Source organism: Pinus tabuliformis, chromosome 6 (genome assembly GCF_031772625.1).
Source record: "Pinus tabuliformis cultivar Carrire ecotype Pingquan chromosome 6, CPIR1, whole genome shotgun sequence".
Taxonomy (NCBI): domain Eukaryota; kingdom Viridiplantae; phylum Streptophyta; class Pinopsida; order Pinales; family Pinaceae; genus Pinus; species Pinus tabuliformis.
The window spans coordinates 362,924,534-362,941,281 of NC_142292.1; the positions used below are offsets into that span (position 1 = coordinate 362,924,534).

Sequence of the window (16,748 nt, forward strand, 5' to 3'; positions counted from 1 at the left end):
TTGCCGGAGATGTGAGACTACTTGGATATACTGATGGTGATTGGGCAGGCAGTGTGGTGGACCGTAAGAGCACTTCCGAGCGCTGTTTTTCCTTGGAATCTGCTTCAATATCTTGGATGAGTAGGAAGCAGAAGTCTGTGGCTTTGAGCACCGCTAAGGCAGAGTATATTGCTGCTAGCATGGCCTCCTGTGAGGCAGTTTGGTTGCTAAATCTCTTCAGTGAGCTATTTGGATTTACATTGGATACCACCGTGATTCTATGTGACAACCAGAGCGGGACCGGTTTATCAGAAAATCCCGTATTTCATGATCGCTCCAAGCATATTGATATCAGGTACCGCTATATTTGAGATACGGTGCAGCGAGGAGCAATAAGGCTCCAACATATCGGTATAGATGAACAGGTCGTCGACATTTTGACAAAGGCCCTAGGAAAGGTCAAATTCCTGACTTTCCGAGAACGATTTGGTGTCATTTAGAGACCCTATGACGAGGGTCAAGTATGATGTACTGAGCTCTAGGAGCTCCAGGGCAGCGCGAGGTACTTCTTGGAATGACACATGAACAAAGGGTGACTCACCATCCCCTGTTGATGCACTCGGTACAGGGTAAAAGGGTTCAACCTTTCCCTGTGACAGCCCTTGGCGACTATGGAACAGGATGATTAGTTCTCCTGTGGGCCTGGATGATGTGTTCTCAATGGAGATTGAGGACAGGATGATTCGCTCTCCCGTGGACAAGTTCGCTCTCTTGTGGGACAGGATGATTCGTTCTCCTGTGGACAGGATGATTAGTTCTCCTGTCGAGGCATCCTACCCATGCAGTCTGGGACTCATGGGGAGTACCTCTCATTTGATCAATGAGCAGGGAAATGAGGATAGGGACCATAGTAGTACTGATGGACGCATCGTTGTATCTACCGTATTGCCTATGCTAGGATGACCTTCATTGATCTGGGATCAATGATATTGGTCTGGGACCAGTGAGAGTCGTACACACTCTGAGATTGACTTCGGTCAGTGGAGGATGGTATGATACATCCTCGATCATTTCTTCTTCTTCATAATTCGAGCAAAGTAGAGCAGAACCAAGCAGCGTAAAGCAGAGCAGAGCAAGAAGGGTCAAGCCATATAGGACAATGCATTTGATGACGGTCCGACAGATTGCAGATGAAGTTTTCCCTAGTTGAGAGGGAGTGTTAAAGTTGGAAACTAGGGCCAAACTTCATGTGGGTCACCTTATTCATGGATGATAATATTTTTACTAATTCCTCTCATCGAGAGGTGTAGGATTGATCTAAAGATCATCTGATTCCGATAAGTATTTATGGAGATATGAATTTATTTTGATTATGGACTAATTGTCAAAGTTGGCCAGCAACTTATGTAGGGTCAGAAGCCCAACAATCGCATCTATTCAACCCCAACGTTTTGCATATAAATACAAGGAGTATTCTCCTTATTTGCACACTTCACTCTCATCACATCTCTCTCTCTCCTGTGCCGAGAAGAGTCTCTTTTCTCTCTTGCGCAGAAAAGACTTTTCTCTCACACGTGTGAAAGGAATGACATAGATTTTAGGGCTGCAACTGCATATCGGAAGTTTGACCAACGTTGACCATCATTCTCTCTCTCTGGACTGCGCAGTGGGTGAACCTAACTCTCCTTGGAAGGTTGCATTTTCTGGTGAAGGAATCAAGGAGATCCGACCACCGGTTTGACAGATATCGACTGCCCTAGTTTAGGGCTGATCTAGGGTTTGTTGCTGCTGATGTAAATCAGATTTTTGTACTATTTCTCTTTGCTGAATTATTGAAGATAAAAGAAGATTTGATCAAAGGGTTTCCCCATATTGGGGTTTGTCCCTGGCTAGCCGCCACATCTTGTGTCTCTTGTTTTGGCTTGTTTTCTGTCGATCGTTTAATGTTCTATCTGCACTTTACTTAATGTACATGTGATTGCTAATCTATGGATAATAATAAGAAAAATAAGTAAACTGCTCTAAGCATAGAACATACCATAAATTTACATTCTTTGATTAGTTGATGGTGAGAAGTCCGTAATGGGCTATTGGTATGAGGCCATGGACAGGGCCAAAGAATCCATTTGGGCCTACTATGATGATAAGGGAGATGAGCGGTTTTAGAGACAACTCCTCCTATGGGAAGTGATTGATGAACGATGGAACAAAACACTCCATCGTCCCATTCATGCTGCATGGATCCACCTGAACCCCATATTTTCTTACCCACGTGGGTTCGTATTTGATGCTGAGATCATGGATGGATTCTTAACCTGTGTTCAGAGGATGGTGCGATCTTCAGCAGAACGTACATAAATCTTCAAATAAATTGAGACATATAGGATGGCAGGTGGCACATTTGGCTTTGACATGGCTATGACTGATAGGACGACTAAAATGCCAGGTATTTTTTAGTTTGTTTCAAATTTCATTGTCTCTTCAAGTACATAACTTCATACTTTGCTTTAACTTTCAAATTTCATTTTTTATTTTTTATTTTTTATTTTTTTATTTTTCTGATGTTTATTTAAAATTTTATTTGTAATTTTGTTGTAGATGCATGGTGGAGAATGTATGGTGCCAGGGTACCCCTTTTGCAAAAGATTGCCATTCGAATCCTCAGCCGAACATGTAGCTCCGCAGGATGCGAGCACAACAAGAGTGTATTTGAAAAAATACACAACAAGAAGCGCAACAAGTTAAACTTAAAACTTAAAATACTGCAAATTTTCAAATAATTTTTTGAATTCATTAAACAATAATTTTTTTTATAATTATTGTTTCATGATCTTTGTACCGGTTAGAGTCCCAACGACTTAATGACAAGGTCTACGTCTACTACAATCTTTGATTGTGGGTGAGGAAACTTGAGAGGATACCTGATATGGAGGCCATCTCATTGGATGGGATTGACACCACTGTTGCATGGAGGGTTGAGGCTGAGAGGCCTCTCATGGAGTATGCCAATGATTGGTTAGAGCAGGAGGTAGTGGAGGAGGAGGAGGAGGTGACACCACCTACCCGGGCTACCCCTGCTACTGTAAAGGACGTGGTCTACCTCTTATAGCTCCTAGTTCTTTAGCTTCTAGAGCACAACAGAGTCCATTGCCAACTCCACCGACATCTACATCTAGAGGGAAAGGGAAAGCTATTGCATTTTCTCGTAAGAGGAAATTAGTAGTATTAGACTTTAGTTATTTGGTTCATTTCATTGTATATGACATTATGACTGGTGATATGAGATACATTATTATATTTTTTGTTGATATTTTGAGGATGAGTTGGGACTCAGGAGTCATGACTTACTATTCAGGGCATGATTCACTGTTATATGTGATGTAGCACTAGAAATGATATTACACATCTTATATATTAGTTCTTTTATCATATTTATGTGTCAATATATTTATTTTATGTTGTAGATGCTTTAGATGTTAAAAAAATTGAAAAAAAATGAATATTTTTGTATTTTACATTTTTTTTTCAATTATTTGTTGATTTTTATGATTTTTTTTCCGATTTTTCCCCTCGCCAATAATATCCTGATAACGATAACTGCAACATTGTGTCAAACAACCCAAAATTTCTCGGTTTCTGTGCCAAACAATACGGTCTGCTAAAAACGATTTTTTCCCACAAAAATCATAGTCAAAGGATGAGTCAAAGTGCCTGGTCAACATTGGTCAAACCTTGCAACAACTTTGAAAAATCGGCCCTATAATCAGAAAACTTGTCCTCCTTGCCACGTGTGAGAAAGTAGAGCTGCCCAATAGTTGTATGAACCATTGAGAGAAGGAGAGAAAATAATGTGTGAGTGATGATGATGCCAAATGAGGTGAGAAGTCACTTGTATTTATACAAGTCGTTGAGGGTGAAGTGACATGTCTCTTGGGCTTCAGGAGCCTACATGATGCTGTGGCCAACCTTGACAATTTACACGTGTGGGCATAAATTCAAAAACACATTTATGCCTGTCCAAATTTGATGATCTTTAGATCAATTTTGGTCCTCTCGTAAAGAGGAATTTAATGCAATCATTATCTCCATCAAATGAGTTGTCTAAAGTGGAATTTGGCCCTAGTTGCCAATTTTAACAGAACTTGTAACTGGCCCCTTGTTTTGTAGTCAAAATGATGAAGACTCCACTTAATTGATGCTCCAATTCTACGCATGCCATCTTGATGATTATTTCAGTAAACTGGAAATAAACTCAACCTAACTGAAATCTAACTCATGAGCTTGCACTCACACTGAGAGAAGGACAAATTGAGGTCTTCAATGGTTAAGGGACAACCCAAAAGACCTTTACTCGCTACATTTCAACACTCTATTATGAATTAAAAATATAAAAAAATATAAATAATAATAATAATAATCATAAATAATGATTAAATTAAACAATAATTAGTTATTGAAGAGGCGTGTCTCTAAGGACATGACCATTCACGAAGGGGCACTTGCCTAGGTATATGAGCAAACCCTCATTTGTAAACATATCTCATATCAAATATTTTATTACACTATTCAATATAAATATTCTTATCCTCGATGGATGTCTTTAGTTTCCAATTATTTTGGATTACTTAACCAATATACATATTCTATTTGTTACATTGGTATCAGAGTGTAAACAAAGTTGTTCGTTACATTGATATCAAAGCCTTGTTCTCCGATTCCGGTCTTTGGCCATCAACTCTTCGTCAACTTTGATGTTGTTGCGATTAAAGTGTTTTGCTACATAGTTTTTGGAGTTTCTCCATTTTTCCAGTGTTGTCATTCAAGCCTTTGGCTATATATATATATATAGAAAAAAATTGGAAAAAACGAGAATTATTAAAAAAAATAAAAAAAAATAAAAATAAATAAATATATATATATATATATAGATAAAACAAAAACATAAAGACAATTCGACTGCCAAAGCCTCTGGCCAGTTGCTATATGCTGCCACAGCCTGCCGCCGCTGCCTCCGATCAGCCATAAACAATTGCCTCGACCTAAGTCGCCACCACTACTCAATTCTCTTGCAGCTTCCATCATAGTTGTAGTTGACGTCAACTATTCTGCGATATCCCCAATCTGCTGCCATCTCCCATGCCAACTCTGTTTGCGAGCTGCCACACACAATGTGATTGACGACGACCACTGTTGGCCATCAGCCAGTCGTCTACCCCTCCACAGTGTTGACTTGTCGTCTGCATCAACCTTAAACCGATGCGCCACCAATTGACTTGCCAATAACCTGTCCCATGACGTCCCCTGAAACAGGGAAATAATTGTTCCAGTGGTGTCTATTAGATTCACTGCCTAAACAAATCAATCTACCGATCCATTCAAGCCGCCACTATTGGCATAAGATTTGTGTGATGTGAAAAGGTGTCAATTAAACAATTGAAGGGACATTCACCATATTATTAATTGACACGACAGGATTAATTCAAATTGTAATAAAGATTATCATATATATCCTATAGTTGAGAAAATATTTAAATACTCTATATTAGAGTATAAAGAGATTATAAAAGTGAACAATTGAAGGGACATGACTCACCATATTATTAATTGACATGAGAGGACTAATTCAAATTATAAACAAGTCGAGCTGCGAAGCAGTAAGTCCCTGCAAATGTACTTGAAGTGAACTCTACTTATGCCATGTTGACATGATCATTAGTGTCAGTATCACTTGGTGCATGCCGAGGGCAGCTTAAATACAGTTACAACATTTGACCTTCATGACTGTCTTAGGTGCTTCTCTACATAGTTTAATAAAAGGTTCATTTCTAAGGTTGCAGGGAATTACATTATCAAGACAACATGCCAACGCATAAATTAAGAACAAAGGCAGCTGCAGAATAGAAATGATTAGGAGCCCTTCGGGCATAAACAGGAATAGTGAAAAACTCCAAGAACATAAATCGCTACTTGCAGAATTTTCAAGTACAACCCAGTAACAAGAGCTCCAGATTATACAATTGTATCCAAATAACATACATAGTTCATAACATGTTGAAAATGCTGCAATAAGTCAAGTCTGCCAAAGTAATATTTCAAATCATAAACAAAAAACAAATTTTATAATCATAAAAGTTCACAGCTAGTTAGAACCACTCATAATTTTTCAAATTGCAACTACTGTAAGTTTCTGCAATAAATGTCTTGACTAGTGCTATCTCTGCCATGGTCCTTGACAAAGTGCTTATGAATTTCTCAATGAGCACTCTGCAAGTTTGCAAAACTGATATCTGGAAATTTGGAATATTTGTATGGATTATTCATGGGAGGAACTTGCTCTGCAATAAATGTCTTGACTAGTGCTATCTCTGCCATGGTCCTTGACAAAGTGCTTATGAATTTCTCAATGAGCACTCTGCAAGTTTGCAAAACTGATATCTGGAAATTTGGAATATTTGTATGGATTATTCATGGGAGGAACTTGCTCACACTGCAAATGAGCAAGCACTCAATTTCATTGATGCCTTTAAATCATATAATTATGATAAAGAGCAAACATACAAACAACGAAGACAATTGCAGAATAGAAATGATTAGGAGCCCAATGGATGTCAACAAACAATGAAGAGAGCTGCAGAATAGAAATGATTAGGAGCCCAATGGCCTGTTTAAGAACATAAATCATTATTTGCGAACAACCAAAAGCTGCAGTAAAAAAAACCTCAGAGATCAAGATATAGTATTGCTTAAAGATAAAATTAAAAATAAACATGAACCTATCAAAATTACAATTCTATTCTAATATCTTGAAATTAATGTACACCGTTCATAACATGTTGAAAATGCTGCAAATTTGCAAAAGCTTAAAAATCAAAAGAGCAGTGTCATTCTCGAGCAGAAAATATTTAAACAAAAGACATGCCAACTTGAATCTGCCAAGGGATACATCTTTTCTTAACCTCTAAGAAAAGATCTAAACAAAACACTTTTTTAAGCCTCTAAGAGACATTTGCAGCAGATTTTGGCAATAGGGTACAATATCACAACAACAACATATTACTGCAGCATAGAATTAAACATGGAAATTCAAATTAGTGCAACATTTCCAAGATCGACAGAGATTTAATTTCTGAAGCAATTATCTATTTCATGTAACTAGACATATAACCAGTAAGGAGAGCATTTGAGAGAATAAAATTGAGTGTTGCAGAGACGATATATTGCAAGATTGAAATTCTCGTTGTAACTCATGGTGAAGTTGCCAAAATGCTATTATTCAATGTCTACCTACAAGGAATGCCATAACCTTTTTTAGATTACCTGTCACTTTGGTGGTTTTGTAGTGCAAGATGTAGTCAAAGAATGGACACATGTTGAAGTAGAAATGCAAGCAAGCCATGAGGTTCTTAAGCCCAATGATTTCCTCTACAAATAAGGTGTGGTAGAAGTGTGCATGCCTAGGCTAGCTCTGTTTGGTGTAGTTAGTAGCTCTGTCCCCTGTCTCCGTTTCTTTGCCTCTACTCCTCTTTAGGATGTTTAGGCAGCAGTTTCCTGCAGTGGGCTCTATCCTTATTTGGGTAAAGAGTCGCACATTTTCTGTTTTATATAGCATTGTTAACAAAAAGCATTGTTTCCTGTGATGGATCATAAAGTGCCTTAATGTATTTTGTAAAGCTTAAAGCGAGTTTCTCCATCATGAAAAAACAACACTCCTTGAAGCTTTACCTTGGATTCAAACTAAAGTTTGTATATATGAATGATCCCTTTAATATGAGGATATGCACCAGCTTTATTTGTTCCTGAAAGGCTTTACTAGGTTGCTCCCAGGTCTTGAACCTGAGTTTTCAATGGCTTCTAAGGAATATAAGGACTTGTACCTTATTTAGGAGGAGAACCAACATAAATGGTACCATGAGAGGTTGGAAATTGAAGTAGAGAAGATTCTCTGCATCAATATATCTTCTGGTAGAGAAATCATCAATACCTTCTTTGAATCTTCAGTTCGACAACTTTGTGACATAAACTTCTTCTTCTATGTCACCAATCTGGGGTATGTGAGGTTGCCCAAGGCTGAGCAGTGTTTCCAGGAACAGGGCAGTGAAGATAAGCATAGGTGAAGAGGACACTAGAAGAAAAAGAGCCGAGGATAAACAACATACAATAGCCCAAAACAAAAGAGCATAGATGAGATTATCGGATGTTTGGGAGCAAATGTGTACAAAACACCGAGAATATAACGATACCATTCTTTAGAACACAAACTCTTTGAATTCGATGCCAAAGAGGCTGCCTTAGTTGAATCCAATGCCAAGTGGGTTGTTTTCTTTGAATTCAAAGCCATATTGTCCTCTCGGATCAACTTCTACCAATAACACAGATGTTGAATTCCAATTCCACCCTAATTCTGTTAGTTTGACCTTCACCTACAACTATTTCTATGAGGATTATTGCTCTGTGCAACTTAAAAAACACAGTTGTCTCACTACCAGACATAAGAAAATTTGCCCAAGTGCTGAGAAACGCCAATAAGCAAAACAAAAACTTGGATTCTTTCACTGCACCTCTGTCCGATCCTGGCTGCAGCAAAACTAATCCCTCTGTGCAGATAAGATCATAAATAGTCTGGATCAATCTCCAATAACAGAGAAAACTAAATTCCACAACACCAAATTACAGATACAAGTCTATCTGTATGTATGTCTTCAGCAGATTTTGGATGGTCGGTCAAGAAACTTGGTTTGCCTGTGGGCCAAGAGCATTAACGCATTGAAGTGGCTGAGATCATTTACAGTTCTATAATATCATCATCCTCAATATAGGACATCACATGGCCATTACCAACTATATTGATTTGTTTTTTTTTAGCAAAAGCTGTCAGAGAAGGAAAACCTTTGAAGCAAGTTAAGGCACCATGCATGTGGAGCCATTGATAGCAGTTGGACCTTTTACAACTCAAAAGATTATCAATTTTATTGCTGTGGGGAGATGGAGACTGTGAGAACAAGTGTAAACAAGAAGGCTAATTATTCCGGTCCAACTCAAAAGATTATCAATTTTATTGCTGTGGGGAGATGGAGACTGTGAGAACAAGTGTAAACAAGAAGGCTAATTATTCCTCCTCCTCCAGCAATTATGACCCCATAAAATATAATTTTTTTTGGGTCACAGGAACTCCCCGTCTTCTCTCTGTGTGAAAATCTTGTTGGATTCCCTTGCTTTGCTTTATGATTCATTCCTTTCGTATCGGGAATTCCACAAGCCCTTAGTGAAAAGGGCCCTGGGCGCTGCTACTGTCTCATTGGCATGACAGGGAGAAAGTGAGAAATTTCAAAGTTGGGTAGGTATGGTCAGCTGGGGCATAAAGGAGGAACTTGGAAAATTATTTTCTGTGGGATTTTAAAGAAATTGGTTCGCAACTGCTGCCAAATAAGATTAGGGTAACAACTAATAATCAGGCGATTATATGGTCTAGTGGTTAGGATTGATGTCACTATTTAAATTATAATAAATAGAATAAAATGCAAATGGAAGTGGAAAAAAATTGAAACAATAAAAATCGCACTGATGGCAAAAAACAAGCATTATAATGGAGAGATAGGCTAAAAACAAAGAGAAAGAAGATACATCTTTTTTCATTGAACAACAAAACTCTGAAGACATATACAAAATTTTTCATATTTACAACTGTTAAGATGCATGTTACAAAACTGAGGCTTAATGGAACTGTCAACATGCATATTACAAAACTTAAGATTAACAAAGTAATTGAAGATATCAAATCTTCTTGATATCGAGAATGATATTGTCTATCGAAATTGTGAAGGTTCACTTGAGTGAAAATGCACGTAACATGAAAACAGTTGTAGAGATGTTTTGTTTATATTATGCAAAGGATATTTGCAGAAGACTTGGAAAGAAGATTTGAAGGTGGTCTTTTGAAAGGATGCTTAAGGATGCAATCTAGCTTGCCATCTGCATCTTTTATTCTACATTGTAGATTGTGTTCATAAGACAATAGCTTTTTGTCACCACAGTTTGTGCAATAAAGCAAGTTATCAACTGGACAGTCCTCCGTTGTTCTAATTAGCTGTTTACACTCGCCGCTGAATGGCTTGTATGGCAAGCAAAACAGATAACTATTTTGAGAATTCCAATAATCTGCAGTAGTTCAATTGGGAATACAAATATTTTTGTTAGGTTTATAGTAGATGAATAATGTAAGGAAAAGAAAAAACAGTAGGAGAAAAAGCGAATAATTCAAGAAGAAATAAAGAAATGCTTATAAAAAGTTCAAATGCAATTGAAAACTTTGTTGAACATTTGTTTTTGGTAGAGTCTATATATAAGTAGTTGAAATGCAATTCAAAACTTGCCTAGAGTTTTGTTTTAGAGTCTATAGATAAGATTTTGTCAATTCATCATTAAGTGGCTTAAAAAACCCTGATAAACATGTATGTATGGTATGCGATTCTCTTGGTTCGAAGTCTCTTGGTCCACTTCGAACCATGTATATATGGTATGCGATTCTCTTGGTTCGACTCTTGGTCCACTTCGAACCGTGTTTTTGAAAAGAAGCAAGACTGTCTTTCCCCTTACTATATCTTATTGCAGTTCAACACATTTTTGTTTGTGCTGTTTGGTCAAATACACCTAATACACCTTGAAAAAAATTCAAGTGAAAATTTTGAGTAGCTGTAACAAAAAAAACATCAAAACATAAATTCTTTTAGCAAGAAAAAGCAAAAATGGACACCATAAAAGCAAAGCATAATAAAACAGAAAATCTGACACGAAAATGTGGCAAAGTCACTGTTTGTTTCACCGTCTTTGACATATATTTCAAATCGACAATTGTTTTGCTGGCATCCTATGACAAGTGTTGTGAAGCTTCCAACTGAATAATCTATATTTGCTTCCAAAAGCATAGAACGTTCAGAACAAAGCATGGGTATTGTCTCAACGACAGATGTTGAAGTCAACGAGACGCAGTGGCTAGCATCACCTCTTTTATATTTGCTTCTCTCAACGAGACGCAGTGGCTAGCATCACCTCTTTCATATTTGCTTTTCTCAGTGACGTTGAATCTTGTTATGCGAACACTTTTGCCGGCAGAGAAATACGAGGCAAATTGAGTGATTAGTTTATCAGTTATGTTGATGGTTATTGTAAGCTGTCCATGCACATCAACAAGGTCGGCGTGTACAACTTGTGCCTTTGGTGGTGAGAAGGGTACTGGAGTAGAAGCAGGACCATATAACACAAACACATCACCTTCAAAAATAGTTGTTAAGTTGTGCCTTCGGTGGTGAGAAGGGTACTGGAGTAGAAGCAGGACCATATAACACAAACACATAACCTTCAAAAATAGTTGTTAAACTTCCCATGCAAATGTCCATTATGGACGATGCCACTATTTCTCGCTTTGTTGTTTTTTCTTTTGCTTGCTTGCTATTTTAGAAAGAGTAAAATGACAAAAGAAAAAGCGAAATTGATTAGTGTATAAATACAAAGACGAAAAACACTAAAATGGCAAAGAAAATGTAAAAATTAATTAATGTAAAAATGCAAAGTCTGGTTGGTTCATTCTTGATTGTGAAAGGAAAAAAGGTGAACCGTTTGTCCAAATGGCTAGATTCATTTCTGCTTGTTGCACTATATGCTTTATGACTGTATTCGTTTCTGCTTGTTGCACTATCTGCTTAATGACTCTATTCATTTGCGCAACAACTTGTTGCACTATCTGCTCTACAAGTTGACATTTTTTCTATTGGTACATGTATGAAAACACAAAGGAAATGAATATATTGTAAATCATTTATTGAAAACATTTCACAAGAGTTAGATGTTTGAAACACTACTTGTGTAACTGAAACACATTTCAGTTTTGACACCGCAAATTTCCTAATGAAAATAGAAAGTTATGAAACCAAAAGACAAAGAATAAATTAGATGCACTGACAATTCTAAGGCAAGCACATTATTGTACTTGGATTGTTGCAAACGAGGGATGCAAACAAATTTAGCTTTTGTTGTGATCAGAAATGCAACAAAGCATATAACATGTTTTGATTTTTGTTGTAGCAAAGCATAAATTATGGTACAATCATGCATTTGCAAGATTGATTTCACATTGCTCAATAGGAAAATTTGTTTAGATATGATTTATCGTTGTTGTTTTTGATCGTGGACATAACTTGTTATTTCTTGCAAGTTCCTAGTTTTCATATATTATGTAAGAGCTTAACTGTGAGCTGTTTTTAATTGAATATCAATGTTAAAATCACCGCTGATTAAGAAGACACAATTAACATATGTAGTTTGTGAGTTGTTTCTAATTGAATATCAATGTTAAAATCACTACTGATTAAGAAGACACAATTAACATATGTGGGTTGTGATTTTTCTTTTGTAATCATTTCTATTATTGTAGACACTTGTTCAAATGGCGCTTATAAATGTTTATTAAGCAAATTGGGTGTTGGAAGTAGATGTCAATTAGTGTGAGTTCAATTTTATTGTTACAAAATGTTTTTGTTGCTTTGATCAATATCTTCTTCTTTACACAAGTGAGGATGCCATGCATGTAATTTGCTATGGCAAAGTTGGAATGGTAGAAATTGTTTGTTTTTGGGTGGAATGTACGAGTGTGTTTCTTCAAAACATAGAATCATATTGTCCAATAAGTATGTGTCATGGGCGATGTCACTAAGATGTGCATGTAGACTACTTGTATTTAAAGTCGCAGTTGATAAAACATTTGGGTTGCTAGGCTTTTTTTTTTTTGGTAAATTTCAGTTTCCATGAAACAATTGTTTCTAGTTTCTGTACATGAAATGTACATGAAATTTTTGGGGTGTTAGTTTGTTAATCAAATATAATGAGTCAATGGTTGTAACACGTGATAGTGCAGTATATACTAACCCATGTTTGGTGACATCAGTTGGGTCAAATGCAAGTTGATCCAATGTTAGTCTTTGTGTTCGGTGTATTGTTCGTGCACAAGCTAATTGTATTGGGAATTGTTTTCACAAGCTAATTGTATTGGGAATTGTTTTCGTATTGTGATTTGCGATTTGTTGTGAGACATTGCTAATGCTTTTGCAATTCGAAAAATTGGTGTCCAAGTTGACAATATATTTATCTCATATAGCTCCTTGTATTGGGAATTGTTTATATTATCTCATATAGCTCCTTGTATTGGGAATTGTTTTCGTATTGTGATTTGCGATTTGTTGTGAGACATTGCTAATGCTTTTGCAATTCGAAAAATTGGTGTCCAAGTTGACAAGATATTTATCTCATATAGCTCTTTGAATTTGTTTCTTTGATGCTTTCCAATGTCTATGTCTGGAAATTCTATCCAAACAATGCCAGTTCCATTGTTATTGAATGAATAACCTTTGAAAATGCCTTCAACACAATTGACTAATCCATCAATTGCTATTGTAGTTTCCTACATATAACTCAACTAACATGTTTTTTTTTTTTTTTGACTATTATTGTTGATGACAATGTTATTATCTTTTCAAAAGCAAAATAATTTGATCCAACAATTTCATGCTCATTAATAACATTCAATGTTATTTGTTGTCCATGTGCTAGTGATTTTTTTTTTTTGTATTATGATTATGAACATCCTTTTTTCAGTACAAAACGTACAAAATGTAATGGAAAGTGGATTTAAAGGTTGCAGCCTATGACAATTTTCATTAATGTATGCAATATTTTAATCAGCTTGCGTGTTTAATCTCATCCTATTTAAGACATTGATGAAGATTGGGCCTTTTTGACGCGTTGATGTATATAGTTGATAACATTTTATTTTCACTATCCAAAACCAAAAGCCATATGGAATTATGTTTTTGTTGATTCTTGGGTTTTCAAATATAAGAGGGTCTCTTCAGGGCTTACTTGGTAGAGATCACCAGAGAATATCATGTCAACATTAGCAAAATATGAAGTTGGTGTATGCAAGATTTGGCGGAGTCCCTCATCAATCCGATAAAGCGTTGTTACACCAACAAGTGATGCCTCGTATATAAGTACACGAAGTTGTTCAAAGTGCTTTGATAATGTATCTAACTTTTCATTGTTTAGTTAAGGCCAATCAATGTTGTGAAAGGGTAAATAGAATGCAAAATGTAATGTGACATCGCCTGCATTGAATGCAACGTTTAATGTATGCGCTGTGATTATTCCTTTTAGCTGTGATGGATTATAAGCCAATGTGCCATTATGCATGCGTACTAAGGATTGGAAAATTGCTAGTGCTGTAAATGTTTTTCCTCTTCTTGCACCTCTTATCAAGAACAAATGGATTGGTTCATTTGGCCTATAGGGTTTTCTTGCTATCACGTCAACTACTAATTTTACTTGTTTTGGGTTTAATTGTCATATTAACTTATAATACTCTTATGTCTTCTAGTATATTTGGTTGTTTGACAATTTCATATGGCCTTGTAGATATTAGAGTCAAGTTCTTTGTATGTTGAAAATGTTGCAAATCACTTTGGAAATCATAGGTATCGTATTTTTCGTTGATGGATTTAGAGAATATTGTATTCTCTGTTTTATTTGCTTTTAAACTATCTATGTCAAATAATTGTTCAGTCTGTATTTCTATTGCATGGATTGCATCATCCATGTCACGCCATGTAGGTCTGGTAACAATTCTAAGTTTTTGTTCATTTTTCCTAATTGTATTTTTCAATGCAACATATGCAGATTGCCAACTTGGGTGATGTTGCTTGATCGTAGTCGCATTATACGAATAGTGTAACATTAATTGGATAGTGTAACATTAATTGTCCTCTACAATAATTTTCAATGTCTTTGTATTTGTTATATCTCACACACCAAATGACATATGGCTTATTTGTTTGTTTGCGTTTTTGTCCTTTGTTTCTATAATTAGATGCAAATTTTGCTAAACATATAGCATTAATAGCTATAGATCGTAGAATATAATAGTCAATAATTTATGGTTACATTATGTCTTCATAGTCATCTCGTTCCCTTTGCAAGTCGTTTTTCCCTTTCAAAACAAATGCACTTTCCTCTATGGGATATGTGTTAATGAAAATACATTTTAGTGAACTATAGTTTAATGGAAGCAATAGCACTTTCCTCTATGGGATATGTGTTAATGAAAATGCATTTTCGTGAACTATAGTTTAATGGAAGCAATGGGATATGTGTTAATGAAAATACATTTTCGTGAACTATAGTTTAATGGAAGCAATAGCACAATGTGCAGTGCTTCTTGTGCAAACATTTGTTTCATGTGTACTAGAACTTTTCCAAAACAGTTAATAGTATTCATGATATCATATTTTGTTTTAAGGTGATTTTCACGTATGTTCTTGAATGTTGATGTAAGTGTTTTATCTTCTTTTGTCATATAGGAACTAGTACATCACGACGACATATGAATCAAGTACAAAGTGGAGTCAATATTTGCAATCCAAATTGCTGGGATGTGTTGAGCAAAGCTATTTGTCAAAGTGTCAACCATCTTTTTTTGTAGCAGTGAAGTTGTGCGGTGTTTTATCTTCTTTTGTCATATAGGAACTAGTACATCACGACGACATATGAATCAAGTACAAAGTGGAGTCAATATTTGCAATCCAAATTGCTGGGATGTGTTGAGCAAAGCTATTTGTCAAAGTGTCAACCATCTTTTTTTGTAGCAGTGAAGTTGTGCGATTTAGTGTACACTATCAGGTTGTGTTGAGCAAAGCTATTTGTCCAAGTGTTCGCTGGCTTTCTTTGTAGCAGTAAAGTTGGGCGATTTAGTGTACGCTGGACAACATGTATGTATTCATCATTTGTTAATTCAATGCTATGGAAGAAGCTATCAAATGTATCATTTTCTGTTAGTTTGACAACGAATTAGGTAAAATTGTAAATAGATGGTTGTATTTATATAACAGTAGTTGGTGACATAAAACTATCGAATGCTCATGAAATGTAAGACGGAGAATCATTGTTTAATAAAGTCCGATCCAAATTCAGTTTCGTATCTCTTGGTCATTCTGTTGTGTTTTCTTCTCTTATTTTTCCTGCTGTTCTTTCTACAATTGGTATCAGAGCTATGAGGTTGCTGTGGGAGGTCTTGAAGAGCGCTAATCCAGAGGAGGCGGTTTGAACGTAGTGTGCGGGTGACTTTGGAGAGGTGGAGACCCTTGCGTGTCGGTGCAGAGGAGGCCGGTTTGAACGTAGTGTGCAGGTGACTCTGGAGAGGTGGAGACCCCTGCGTGTCGGTGCAGAGGAGGCCGGTGCATCGTTGTGGATAACTGTCTACCTCTATGATGCAGAGGTGAAAGACATAAACGTTCGATATTGCTGTTTTGTCCTAGAACTTTGTAAGCATGGAGCGGAATTCTCTGCGTGAAGGGTTGATGCAGAGGTGAAAGACCTCGCGCTGGTGGAAAAAAAAATAAACGTTCGATATTGTGGAAGATTTCTCTGCGTGAAGGATCGTTCCGTGTGTTGCCTGAACCAGTTCTGTGTGTTGCTTGAACCAGCGCTAGACCTGCGTGTATTTGCTATCTGAGTGGTGAGTGTTCGTTGGTCGAGGAGGAGGCATGTTTGCTGCCACAGTTGCAGCCATAAGTGCTGCCAGATCTGCGCATACAAGAGTGACTTGCCTGTGTGCAAAGCCAGAGCCACGTGAAGAGGAACCCCATCAAGCTGCTGTTGCCTGTTGAACCCGGGTATTTATTAAAATTTCCAGAACGTTTTTTATTTTCAGCAGAACTTTTGTTTTGAAA

At 36.7% G+C, this 16,748-nt stretch overlaps 1 protein-coding gene across 2 annotated transcripts in view; it reads left to right on the plus strand.

Annotated features, from left to right (window-relative positions):
* The window catches only part of LOC149258804 (uncharacterized), a 75,321-nt gene extending 59,688 nt beyond the window's left edge, over nt 1–15,633 (plus strand). For both annotated transcript variants that reach the window (XR_016256971.1, XM_089416301.1), the window contains one exon: nt 15,381–15,633. The gene's annotated coding sequence lies outside the window, so the exon portion shown is untranslated. The remainder of the gene's footprint in view (nt 1–15,380) is intronic.
* The last annotated feature ends 1,115 nt before the right edge of the window (nt 15,634–16,748 follow it).